We start from the raw sequence: 13,589 nt of genomic DNA, 5'->3' as shown, positions 1-13,589 counted from the left end.
CACCAAAGATGACCAAAGTCAGAGCTATCGATAGTGAGACTACGAACTCGCAGGTGAGGTAGCATTGACTCTGTCCCTCTGTATTTTGACAAGAGAGAGAGCCGGATTCCAAACAGAGCTTAAAGAAAAACCTCCATCCCTGTTAACTAGGTTGCTCGCTAATTTAATCTCAACTGCCTCGTTAATAACACTGTCCCAATAGCTGGACGTGCATGCCACTATCTCGGTGTTATTATATAACATAGGTGACCAGTATCCAAGCAATGTTCGGCATTAGCAGATCTACTTGGCTGCTGTAATCGTGTGTGCCGTTTATGCTAAGTACATCGGTCCTTCACGGTCCTGATAGTTTGACCAATATATGCCATGCCACAGCTACAAGGAATGCGCCTTACGCAGACCAAGATCATCCTTAAGAGAACTCGAAAGCGCTCTAATTTTACTTGAAGGTCGGAAAACACATTTCACATCGTATTTCTCTAAAATACGACCGATATTGTTGGAAGTGATTCCTATGTAAGGCAAAAAGGCAGTAGACATAGGTGTCGACTCAGAATTATCATCAAACACCCAATGTACAGTTGTTCGATAGCGGAACGCACGTTCAATGTGTCTTTCACTATAACCATTTTGACGAAATGTAACTTCAAGATGAGACCGCTCAGCTGGCAAAGTCTCAGCGTCAGAAACGACATGTGCCCATTGTACCAAGATACGAAGTACCCCTTCGCGCTGAGCTGGATGGTGACAACTATTAGCGTGTAAGTACAAGTCGGTGTGAGTACGTTTCCTGTAGACTGCATGTGCCAATGATCCATCATCCTTCCTCCTAACCAACAAGTCAAGAAAGGGAAGGCAACTATCCTCTTCCACTTCCATCGTAAAACGAATGTTCGGGTGGATCGAGTTCAGATGTTCTAGAAAGGCATTCAAATTCTCCCTACCATGAGGCCAAACAACAAAGGTTTCGTCAGCGTATCTAAAGAAACAGGTGGGTTTCAAAGGCGCCGACTCCACTGCACGTTTCTCAAAGTCTTCCATAAACAAATTTCCCATCACAAGAGACAACGGACTACCCATCGCAATTCCATCTGTCTGCTCGTAATGCTGGTCATTGAATAAAAAGTTAAGTGGATGTGAACACATGGTGAAAGAGATTAGTTAAATCAGCACCAAACCTGGCTTCAATTAACCGCAACGAATCAGACAGAGGAACACGAGTGAAGAGAGAGACCACATCGAAACTCACTAAAATATCAGAGTCATTCAGCCTGTGTCCCTCCAAACGACGTAAAAAAAATCGGAAGAGTACCTGATATGATGTTCACACCGACATACTTGTGGAATCAACAGAGAAGCAAGATGATTAACAGCAGCTGTAGTGCTGTTCCCCCTAGGTTATATGGCCTTCCGAAGGTTCACAAGGAAGGGGTTCCTTTCCGTCCTATAAGGAGGAACATCGGCGCTTCGACATATCGTGCAGCCAGGCATCTCTCTCTCTCTTTTTTTTGCGCAGTCACTGTTTGGCATGTAAAATCTTACATACACAGTCTTACGCGACTGTATTGTACGTCTTCTTTAGTCTTGACGCGTATCACTTTATTTTCAAGCATCTTCAGCGCTCACTGAAATAGTTTGCCGTCCAAGTGTCCTTTCTAAGACGGTAACAGCTCTCATGTTTTAAATTGTTGTTGAGAAATAGATCTAAATTGCTGTTAATATTGATTTGTTTTACTTTCCCTACTTCACTGCTAACGTTCTACTGCACTGCACTCCACTCCACTGATGCGGAAATAATTTTCCTTTAATAGCTCTGAGAAATTTCATCCCTGCCCCCTGAATTCTGCCCTCGTTTATACGTGACTCGTGACACTGTTCAGAGCAAGAGAATTCTCTCTCCCCTTAGAATCAGGGATCGAGTTTTACAGTCAATCACGCCACACAGTTTGTAGAAAAAAAGGAACTACCTTGCAATCGGACAACAGCACCAGTTGTACTTTTATTTTCCATCAGCGCGATGGATATCAGCCACCGAGCCCCTTTTTAAATGATTAGCGGTACAGGGGAGTATACTGGAACAAATAGATTGGTTTTATAAACGAATCGACGTGCTAACTCAAATAGCAACTCATACGGATCTAGAAACACGCTTATTTTAGAACTGTTATTCGTTGCAACTTCGATTGCATTTGCAAGGAAATTGACAAGATAGGATTTTTTTTTTTTTTTTTTTACAAGGAAATCAAACATTAGAGAGAAAAAAAATTATGACGATAATACTGCACCATTTGGTGAAACATGAAGAGGATTTAGAGAGGTGAAATCAGTTTTCCGCTACAAAGATAAGGACAACTATGAATCTTTCCACTGGATAAGGAGGACTACTTGGCGTTTTGATAAATAAAGAGTCAGCAGAATATAAAGAAGGTAGTTTTTCTTCTAGGGTTCGTTAAAGTGTTCCTCTGAAGTTCTTGCTGTAAGCAGCTATATAGGTGCTACCGAAGTTTTTCTACATCACCCACGTCAGTAGTCGAGGTCGCCGCTGTCGGCTGGGCAGTGGCAGGTTCGAATCGTGCTGGTGGAAGAAGAGACTTGGAGTTCGGTGGCCCCCTTGGTGCTATTACATCAGGACTAGGATTTGACCTGATACTGGGTCCCTTCTGTCCACCACCACCACCACCACCACCCACCACCACCCACCACCACCACCACCACCACCACCACTACTGTTACCATCACCACTTATTCATCATCATTATCAACTACAAGAAAAGTTCGTATAATATCGACATAAAAGTTTTCTGGGTTTGGTACCGCGTCATAATGTAAAAACTACTGCTGCTATAGAAAAACCAACGTTTCGGCCACTATTGCAGCGGCCTTCTTTTGGGTCTAATAGTGCGTTCTAGCTATGCAGTGTCCTTTATATTTTATTGTTAGTGTTCACTGCGCATGGCATTACGTCATAATTTGAAAGGTAGATAGTTTCATTGGTCACTTAAGGAAGAAGGAGAGGGAACTTTATTTTAATACGTTATTGCGGTGGAGGGAGAACGTAACCTCTGTTGTCTATTGGCTCTTGTGTTATGTACCATGATTGGTGGCTACCGTCGAATGAGCAGTTTGCTGCTGTTTACCAACTGCTGGACGTCGGCCGCGCGGCGGCAGTTACTCGCCGGTAGCGCTCGTGCCTCGTGTTGATAGTGCGGTCTGTTGGTATCTGATTGCTGGCAGCCAAGATCGGGCAAGCCTTTTTACATTACGACGCGGTACCAAACCCGGAAAACTTTTATGTCGACTGACTCTGCCCGCGGAAGCCTACGCAATTATATTCGTATAATATGTCCGGAGGCAGTCCTTCAATTACACCTGGTTCCACTCATTGGTCACATGCTCCTGTACCGTCTGCAAATTTTCGACGAGTTGGGCAGACATAAGTGCCTTTAAATGCCCCGATAGCCACGAATCCAACGCAGTCCCGTCCGTTGAATGACAAGGCCATGCTACCGTACCACATCGATCAATCCATCGCCCATGAAACGCTGCAGTGAGATGCTGTCGGACAATCCGTAGAAAATGGGGTGGTATGCCGTGGTGTACAAACAACAGTCGCTGCCTTCTGCAAGGGTAACGTTCTTCAATAGCGCCCGTAATTCGTCGCTCTGAAATCCGTGATACACAGCAGCTGTTAATCTGTTTGGTAAAGTGCATGGCCTTGTGTATCCGTGACCTGCAACTGCAGCCCATACATTCGTGCTGTAGCAATTCCGATGCCTCACTCCCGTGATGGGTTGACGATTTACAACTGCCCACACGTGCGTATTGTGGTATTACTACGCCATCTCATGTGACTCCTGCGTCATCTGAAGATAAAATACAGGTTGATCTTGGGTCTTTCAGCGGCGAATATCTCAACAGGTATTGGTTTCGAGACATACAAACCCTTCTTATACTTTCTTGGCCAGTAGTAGGACTACGTCGTGTAGGAATGTGTGTCCAGTTTTTTTTAAACCTGTAGACAGGCCTCAACCATCGTGTGGAATAGTGCTTTGGTGTGAAAGCAAAGGAAACTCTACGAATCTTGCTGCCACATCCTTGTCTCGTAATCTCAGTGTAACATTGGTAGTTGTAAAATGTAAACTTTCACGGCCGGAATTGTCACAGTTAATAAAACATTCCGGGATATTATGCCGTGGTGTAAGGGTTTTCCCTTCAAAACCTGACGTTTCATCCCCTTCCGCGGATGACTGCAGACCAACTGTTCTTTGCAAAACTTTAAATATTTAGTACAAAAAATCAGTGTAAAATATGGCAAAGTAGCTTTGAAGTAAGATGGTGTCCTTTAACTTAGTCTGCCGCGCGGGATTAGCCGAGCGGCCAAAGGCGCTGTAGTCATGGACTGTGCGGCTGGTCCCGGCGGAGGTTCGAGTCCTCCCTCGGGCATGGGTGGTGTGTTTGTCCTTAGGATAATTTAGGTTAAGTAGTGTGTAAGCTTAGGGACTGATGACCTTAGCAGTTAAGTCCCATAAGATTTCACACACATTTGATCATTTTTTTAACTTTGTTTATTCACCTTCAAACAATGGAAAACTCGCCTAACTATATCGCAATCATTCACTTCGACGATACGGAGAAAGGTTAACGTTTATACACTCAAGACACACATAGGACTGGACATTCCTGCACCAACGAATTATTTGGTTCACAAATTTTATATTCCAATTTCGCCTATTTCTCTGTCACAACTCTTTCATTATATGCGCACTCGACCGAGTCCACGCTAGTACTACTCTCGCCGTTCATTCACCCTGTCGCTGCGACACGGCAAGTGTCCTCCCTGTTCGCTGGAAGGGGCGGGAGACTACAGGAAGTTCTAGAAGCTGTGGCTCACCAGCTTGCGGCTGCTTCTAAGTACACTACTGGCCATTAAAATTGCTACACCACGAAGATGACGTGCTGCAGATGCGAAATTTAACCGACAGGAAGAAGATGCAGCGATATGCAAATGATTAGCTTTTCAGAGGATTCACACAACGTGCTGACATGAGGAAAGTTTCCAACCGATTTCTCATACACAAACACCAGTTCAGTTGACCGGCGTTGCCTGGTGAAACGTTGTTGTGATGCCTCGTGTAAGGAGGAGAAATGCGTACCATCAAGCTTCCGACTTTGATAAAGGTCGGATTGTAGCCTATCGCGGTTGCGGTTTATCGTATCGCGACATTGCTACTCGCGTTGGTCGAGATCCAACGACTGTTAGCAGAATATGGAATCGGTGGGTTCGGAAGGGTAATATGCAACGCCGTGCTGGATCCCAACGGCCTTGTATCACCAGCAGTCGAGATGAGAGGCATCTTATCCACATGGCTGTAACGGATCGTGCAGCCACGTCTCGATCCCTGAGTCAACAGATGGGGACGTTTGCAAGACAACAACTATCCGCACAAACAGTTCGACGACGTTTGCAACAGCATGGACTATCAGCTTGGAGACCATGGCTGCGGTTACCCTTGACGCTGCATCACAGACAGGAGCGCCTGCGATGGTGTACTCAACGACGAACCTTCGTGCACGAAAGGGAAAGCACCATTTTTTCGGATAAATCCAGGTTCTGTTTACAGCATCGTATTGGTCGCATCCGTGTTTGGCGACATCGCGGCGAACGCACATTGGAACCGTGTATTCGTCATCACCATACTGGCGTATCACCCGGCGTGATGGTATGGGGTGCCATTGGTTACACGTCTGGGTCACGTCTTGTTCGCATTGACGGCACTTTGAACAATGGACGTTACATTTCAGATGTGTTACGACCCGTGGCTCTACCCTTCATTCGATCCGTGCGAAAGCCTACATTTCAGCAGGATAATGCACGACCGCATGTTGCAGGTGCTGTACGGGCCGTTCTCGATACAGAAAATGTTCGAATGCTGCCTGGCCAGCACATTCTCCAGATCTCTCACCAATTGAAAACGTCTAGTCAATGGTGGCCGAGCAACTGGGTCGTCACAATACGCCAGTCACTACTCTTGATGAACTGTGGTATCGTGTTGAAGCTGCATTGGCAGCTGTACCTGTACACGCCATCCAAGCTCTGTTTGACTCAATGCCCAGGTGTAACAAGGCCGTTATTACGGCCAGATGTGGTTGTTCTGGGTAGTGATTTCTCAGGATCTATGCACCCAAATTGCGTGAAAACGTGATCACATGTCAGTTCTAGTATATTTGTCCAATGAATACGAGTTTATCATCTGTATTTCTTGTTGGTGTAGCAATTTTAATGGCCAGTAGTGTATTTTACAACAGGCTGAGAATTTCTTCCCACCGAAGAACCACGACAACAACAAAATCAAGCGGTGGCGTTACGGGGTTTACCGATAATGAGTCTTCCTGCGCGAGATGGGGGGAGGGACATAGTTGTCAGAAGTACCCGCCACCATGCACCGTAAGCTGGCTTGCGGGGTGTAGAGAAATGTTTTCAACCCAAGCATCGCTGAGCAAGCGGAAACTTGGCCCGTGCACGAACTTCCAGAGTAAACACGGCCGCTACCGGGAGACCGGCGCGCAGTTTTGAAGACGGGATTCGTCGCTCGCAGCAGCATGAGGGAGAGAGAGAAAAAGAGACGGCGAACTGTAGCTGTAGGAGCCCGCTTCGCGGCCGACAGAGTTGTGAATTAGCTGCCTCTCGCCGTCCGCCGCATCGGAGCCGCTGGAAGAGCTAGCAGCTCGGCACACAAAAGGCGCGCTCTATCCTCTTCCCGCGCCGCCAGCCTTTTGTGCCGAACTTTCCGAATATTATGAAAGACTGTGCTAACGCCTGCTGCCCCCTCATTGTCCGCGGGGCCACGGCCGGCGGCCTGTCTACGTCGCACAGACTCTCGCTCATCTTCACAAAGGCCGGGTCGCTTCCAGGTCACAGTTAAAACAGCTGCTTCGGAAACAGCTCATTTAACGTGTCCGAAACCTATTACAATCGTCCGCCGGGTAATCACTGCTTTTCATCCGCAAAGGCTCAGCTCGAAGGAAGGAGGGAAAGAAGGGTGGGAGGAAGGGAGGAGGATCAGACTCAGGACTTAACTTCCCGTCGACGATGACGTCATTGTAGACGAGGCAGCAACGCGGAGAACGCACGGAGAGGCACAACAACGGCTCATGGCGTAGTCTGTCTGCAAGCTGAACTGCGAACAGGTACACATAGACCTCCAGCAATATGCTAGTGCTAAACCACGACTTACAAGTTGATAGCTTAGTACAGTGTGAATTGTTTATAGCAAGCTACATCGCCCTATTTGTATAGATGCTATGACTTTAACGGCCTGTTCACGGTTTTTATGAGTAGAATATTTGAGTCAAGCCATATTCTAAAGGTGGCAGGGGTAAATACAGGGAGCGAAAGGCTATTTACAATTTGTACAGAAACCAGATGGCAGTTATAAGAGTCGAGGGACATGAAAGGGAAGCAGTGGTTGGGAAGGGAGTAAGATAGGGTTGTAGCCTCTCCCCGATGTTAGTCAATCTGTATATTGTGCAAGCAGTAAAGGAAACAAAGGAAAAATTCGGAGTGGGTATTAAAATCCATGGAGAAGAAATAAAAACTTTGAGGTTCGCCGATGACATTGTAATTCTGTCAGAGACAGCAAAGGACTTGGAAGAGCAGTTGAACAGAATGGACAGTGTCTTGAAAGGAGGATATAAGATGAACATCAACAAAAGCAAAACGAGGATAATGGAATGTAGTCGAATTAAACCGGTTGATGCTGCGGGAATTAGATTAGGAAATGAGACACTTAAAGTAGTAAATGAGTTTTGCTATTTGGGGAGCAAAATAACTGATGATGGTCGAAGTAGAGAAGATATAAAACGTAGACTGGCAATGGCAAGGAAAGCGTTTCTGAAAAAGAGAAATTAGTTAAGATCGATTATAGATTTAAGTGTCAGGAAGTCGTTTCTGAAAGTATTTGTATGGCGTGTAGCCATGTACGGATGTGAAACATGGCCGATAAATAGTTTAGACAAGAAGAGAATAGAAGCTTTCGAAATGTAGTGCTACAGAAGAATGCTGAAGATTAGATGGGTAGATCACATAACTAATGAGGAGGTACTGAATAGAATTGGGTAGAAGAGGAGTTTGTGGCACAACTTGACAAGAAGAAGGGACCGGTTGGTAGGACATGTTCTGAGGCATCAAGTGATCACAAATTTAGCATTGGAGGAAGACCACAACAGCAACAACAACAACAATGTCTATTCTTTGTTTTCTTTAAATCCAGCAGCTGCATTTCAAAGTCGCCAGTATCAGTATTAAAAGGACATAAATTTAATTATATTACAGTTACTCACCTCTTACGATTCTACCAGCGCGTCTCTGAAGTCATGCGGTCTGCTGTCATGCCTGCTTGATAAGGAATCGAAAAGCTGGAATAATACTGTAGAATTCGGCGCACTACCATCTTGTGTGGAATTTCCTTAACGCACACACTGCATTTTTTCCAGAATCACCTCCCATTCGCCTTCCTTAGTACTGATTTCACCTGATCGCCCTATTTTATGCTGCTTCTTAGTACTACGCGTGAATACATACACGGTGTTTCGTCGCCACTAATATTATAATCTAAGTCAACATGTGCATGGATACTCTGCAAATCATACGTAAGTGCCTGGCAGAGGGTTCATCGAACCACCTTCACAATAATTCACTATTACTCCACTCTCTAGCAGCGTGCGGAAAACACTAACACTTACATCTTTCCGTGCGAGCTCTGATTTCCCTCATTTTATGACGATAATCGTTTCTCCCTATGTAGGTCAGCGTCAACAAAATATTTTCGCATTCGGAGGATAAAGTTGGTGATGGGCATTTAGTGAGAAGGTTCCGCCGCAACGATGAATGCCTTTGTTTTAAATATGTCCAACTTCAATTCTGTATCATATCCGTGACACTCCGTCCCCTATCTCTCGATAATATACAACGTACTGGTCTTCCTTGAATTTTCTCGATGTGCTCCAGAAATCGTATCTAGTAAGAATCCCACACCGCTCAGCAGTTCTCCAAAAGCGGACGGACAATCGTCGTGTAGGCAGTCTCTCTAGTAGATCTGTTGCATCTTCTAAGTCTTCTACCAATAAATCGCACTCTTTGCTTTGCCTTCCTTACAACATTTTCTGTGTGTTCTTTTCAACTGTAATTAATAGGTATTTAATTGAATAGACGGTCTCTTGATATGACTGATTTATGATGCAACCGAAGTTTAACGGATTCCTTTTAGCAATCATTTGAATGGCCTCACTCTTCTCATTATTTAGTGTCCATTGCCAATTTTCGCACCATACAGGTATCTTTCCTAATTCGTTTCACGTGGCCGTGCGGTTAAAGGCGCTGCAGTCTGGAACCGCAAGACCGCTACGGTCGCAGGTTCGAATCCTGCCTCGGGCATGGATGTTTGTGATGTCCTTAGGTTAGTTAGGCTTAACTAGTTCTAAGTTCTAGGGGACTAATGACCTCAGCAGTTGAGTCCCATAGTGCTCAGAGCCATTTGAATCATTTGAATTCGTTTCGCAGTTTGTTTTGATCTTCTGATGACTTTTTTTTTTTTGTCATCAGTCTTCTGACTGGTTTGATGCGTCCCGCCACGAATTCCTCTCCAGTGCTAACCTCTTCATCTCAGGTAGCACTTGCAACATACAGCCTCAATTATTTGCTGGATGTATTTCAATGTCTGTCTTCCTCTACAGTTTTTGCCCTCTGCAGCTCCCTCTAGTGCCATGGAAGTCATTCCCTTTTGTCTTAACAGTTGTCTTATTATCCTGCCCCTTTTCCTTCTCGTCATGAGTTTAGTAGACGATAAATGAAAGCATCATCTGCAGACAACCTAATACGTGCGCTCAGATTGTCTCCTTTGTACAGATAAGGAACAACAGAGGGCCTATAACACTACCTCGGGGAGCGCCAGAACTCACTTTTGTTTTACCCGATGACTTTCCGTGAATTACTACAAACTGGCACACACTGACAGTAAATCTCGAATCCAGTCGCGTAGCCGGCCGGATTGTGGCCGAGCGGTTCTAGGCATTTCAGTCTGGAACCGCACGACCGCTACGGTCGCAGGTTCGAATCCTGCCTCGGGCATGGATGTGTATGATGTCCGTAGGTTAATTAGATTTAAGTAGTTCTAAGGTCTAGGGGACTGACGACCTCAGAAGTTAAGTCCCATAGTGCTCAGAGCCATTTGAACCATTTGAACCAGTCGCGTAACTGAGACGATATCCCATAAGCACGCAATTTGATTAAAAGCTGCTTGTGAGATGCTATCGGGTTGTTTCTCTTTCTTATAGGCATTCTCTTACACCTACGCGAAGTGCGTGGGAAAGACGTGTTTCTGAACTGCTTCGACGTTGGCGGCACTTCCTTGATAATCGTCTGCGGTGTGTCCACGATGGAGTCTGCCATTGCTCAGTCCATGACTAGTAGTCGAAAGTGGAACATTACTCGTTAGAGGAATTGCACGTGCATTAAATGCACACTAAAACTATCCGGACATCCGAGTGTAACGGCGAATCGACCACTGCACGACAAAACAAACGGACACAACGGTATAAAAGGAATGTAACTCCATCCTCTGTCTGGAGTGTGGGACTACGGCTGGTCAATTTCCAATAATACACTACCAATAGCCGTTATTTAGTTTTTATTTTTAGGCTACCAGTTTAGACTTTACATTAAGTTATCTTCAGGCCTGCTTAAATCAAGTAACTTTCGTGTTACAAAACACAGCAGCACTGTAACTGGTCTCGTGAAGATTATTTCACACGGTCGTGCGTCCTCCTTGGACAGCTGTCAGCAACTGTCCAAGGAGCACGCATGCCCGTACACCTGCTTGGTGTACACCTAGGCCGCGGCTTCGCCTGGACCTTTCACATGGCCCAAAGAACTCATTTCACCCCGTGGCTCTCCGCTGTCACTTCATCTCGATTCTTGACATGTAGAGGCCACGAATGGTTTACACCGACGGCTCAATGGCTGGTGGTCACGTAGGCTTCGCGTATGTCCATGGAGGAATACTGAACAGCATTCCTTGCCCGATGGCTGCAGTGTTTTCACTGCAGATCTGGTGGCTTTATCTCGTGCTCTTGAGCACATCCGTTCATGCCCTGGGAAGTCTTTTCTTCTGTGTACTGACTGCTTGAGCAGCCTACAAGCTATCGACTAGTGCTACCTTCGTCATCCTTTGGTAACGACCATCCAGGAGTCCATCTACGCCCTGGAACGGCCCGGTCGTTCAGTGGTCTTTGTGTGGACCCCAGGACACGTCGGAATCTCGGGCAACGAACTTGCTGACAGGCTGGCCAAACAGGCTACACGGAAATCGCTTATGGAGATGGGCATTCCAATGACTCACCTGCGTTCGCCAGGAGACGGAGTGGCCTAGTCTCAGTACGCACAACAAACTTCCTGTCATTAAGGAGACTACGAATGTGTGGCAGCCCTTCATGCGGGCCTCTCATAGGGACTGTGGTTCTCTGCCGGCTCCGCATTGGCCATTCTCGGGCGACCCAAGGCTCTCCTGCGCCGTGAAGACCAGCCTCAGTGTCGATGCGGCGCCAGGTTGACAGTGGCCCATATTCTGGTGCACTGTCCCACTTTGACTGCCCTGCGACAAAATCTACGGTTACCGGACTCGTTGCCGCTAATTTTGTCTGACAACGCCTCATCGGCTAATTTAGTTTTACGTTTTATTCGTGAGGGTGGGTTTTATCAGTTGATCTAAATTTTAGCGCATGTCTTCTGTCCCTCTGTGTCCTCCACCCTAGTGCTTTTAGGGTGAATGTTTTAATGTGTTGCAGAGTGGCTGGTTTCTCCTTTTTATTCTCATGGTCAGGCAGCCATGGTAATCTGTTTTGTCGTTTTAATCTCTTCTACTTGTTTCTTGCGTTTCTGTGGTTTTCTTCTTCCCTTTTTAAGTGTTTGTTGCACTTCCATCGTTCTTGTGGTTTTTCCTTTCTCTCCATTTTGTGTTGTCAGTCTTACTTGTTTTATTCTTACCCTTGCGGCATTGTTTTATTCGGAACAAGGGACCGATCACCTAGCTGTTTGGTCCCTTCCCCCATCTTTTAAACCAAAGAAACAACCAATCAATCAAAGTGCTTGCTAGCCGAGCCGGACAGTGCTTAACTTCGGTGATCTGACGGGAACCGGTGTTACCACTGCGGTAAAGCCGTTGGCTTTTCATTCTTCTAGCACATAAAAATCTATAATAAGTTGAGGCGATGCAAACACGTGATGCGCTTTTTACAGGCTGAAGACGGTTTGGCGCATTACAGGCCTCATATTAATTGGAAGAAATGGGTCGGCATGGACAGAAATTTACGAACTGCGTCATTCACAATTTGCTGACCAAGAATGTTGTCGATCAATAGTTGTTGCGACATCAGCACTTGAGGAGATTGTGTTGGATCACGGGGGAGATAACTCGCGAGTAGGCATGTTTTAACTCGCCCGCGACCTGCAGTCCTCCAACAACACAGTATCGAGAGTATTGGTATGCCATTAATAATACACACTCATCACAAAATACGTGTACAGACAGTAGTTTTGCTGGTGACAACTGAGGGTAGTCTAAGTTTTGTCTTACAGATTTTCTACCAGAGGAAGTAATTAACCCATATCTCAGTGAAACCTAAAAGTCTTTTTAATTATAGACGATGATGATTATGATGATGATCTTACAAGGAAGCTTTACGAATTGAACCTAAAAAAAGAAGCTTCCAGAAAGGGGAGGCAGATATGTTGACGCAGGAATAACTGATGGAAAATGCATATTGGGAAATACAGTATCAGAGTATATTTTAACTACGGTGCCGGGTAATGTTGCTGTCGAAACCAATCAGGGAACGGTAATTAATATAGCTGCTAACGAACTGCGTCCCCGAAAAGGATATGGCGTATAGCACCGTTATTTCATTAAAAGTTTATTAAATTTTTTTCTGTTTTCAGAAAAAAATGTATAGGAACAAAACGGATTATGCCATCATAGCCTCGGCAGCAGCGAAATTCCTCTGGTCAGCTGTCGAGTTCGCCTACTGGGCCTGTTACCCGCAGAGCCAGCGTGTTTTGCTTCATGCCGACATCGAGAGTGCGCAGGAGACGAACAGTGCGAATGTGTGAAAGTGGACTTTCACATAGTATACCGCTGATGAGTAACTCTTGCATCAGAATCGTCGTCATAATTCTGTTCTTCACTCTGAAACTAGTTTCATGCAGATGTTAACGCTTGTCTGTTCTGTGCAAGCCTCTTCATCTCTGCATAACAACTGCAACCCACATGCATTTGAGCCCTATTTACGTTGGTGTCGATCCTTAGTGTCCTTAGTGCGGCAGTCGAAGTGCGATAGGGTGCCAGGGCGATGGTCAGGCCAAGAACACACGCGTGCAGCCCTCTGGACACGGCTGCAGTTATCTTGGACGAAGGGGGTGTCCATAGCATTCTCCTCCTGAAAATTTATTAGGAACGTTTAAGACCTGGTCACCGAGATAGTTGAAGTAAACCCTTTGGTTCATATTCATGGTAACCTGAATGAGTTACCATAAGTCA

The sequence above is a fragment of the Schistocerca piceifrons genome, chromosome 1, assembly GCF_021461385.2.
Source record: "Schistocerca piceifrons isolate TAMUIC-IGC-003096 chromosome 1, iqSchPice1.1, whole genome shotgun sequence".
NCBI classification, from domain to species: Eukaryota; Metazoa; Arthropoda; class Insecta; order Orthoptera; family Acrididae; genus Schistocerca; species Schistocerca piceifrons.
The sequence above is the reverse complement of the archived record's forward strand: the minus strand, read 5'-3'. Positions refer to the sequence as shown.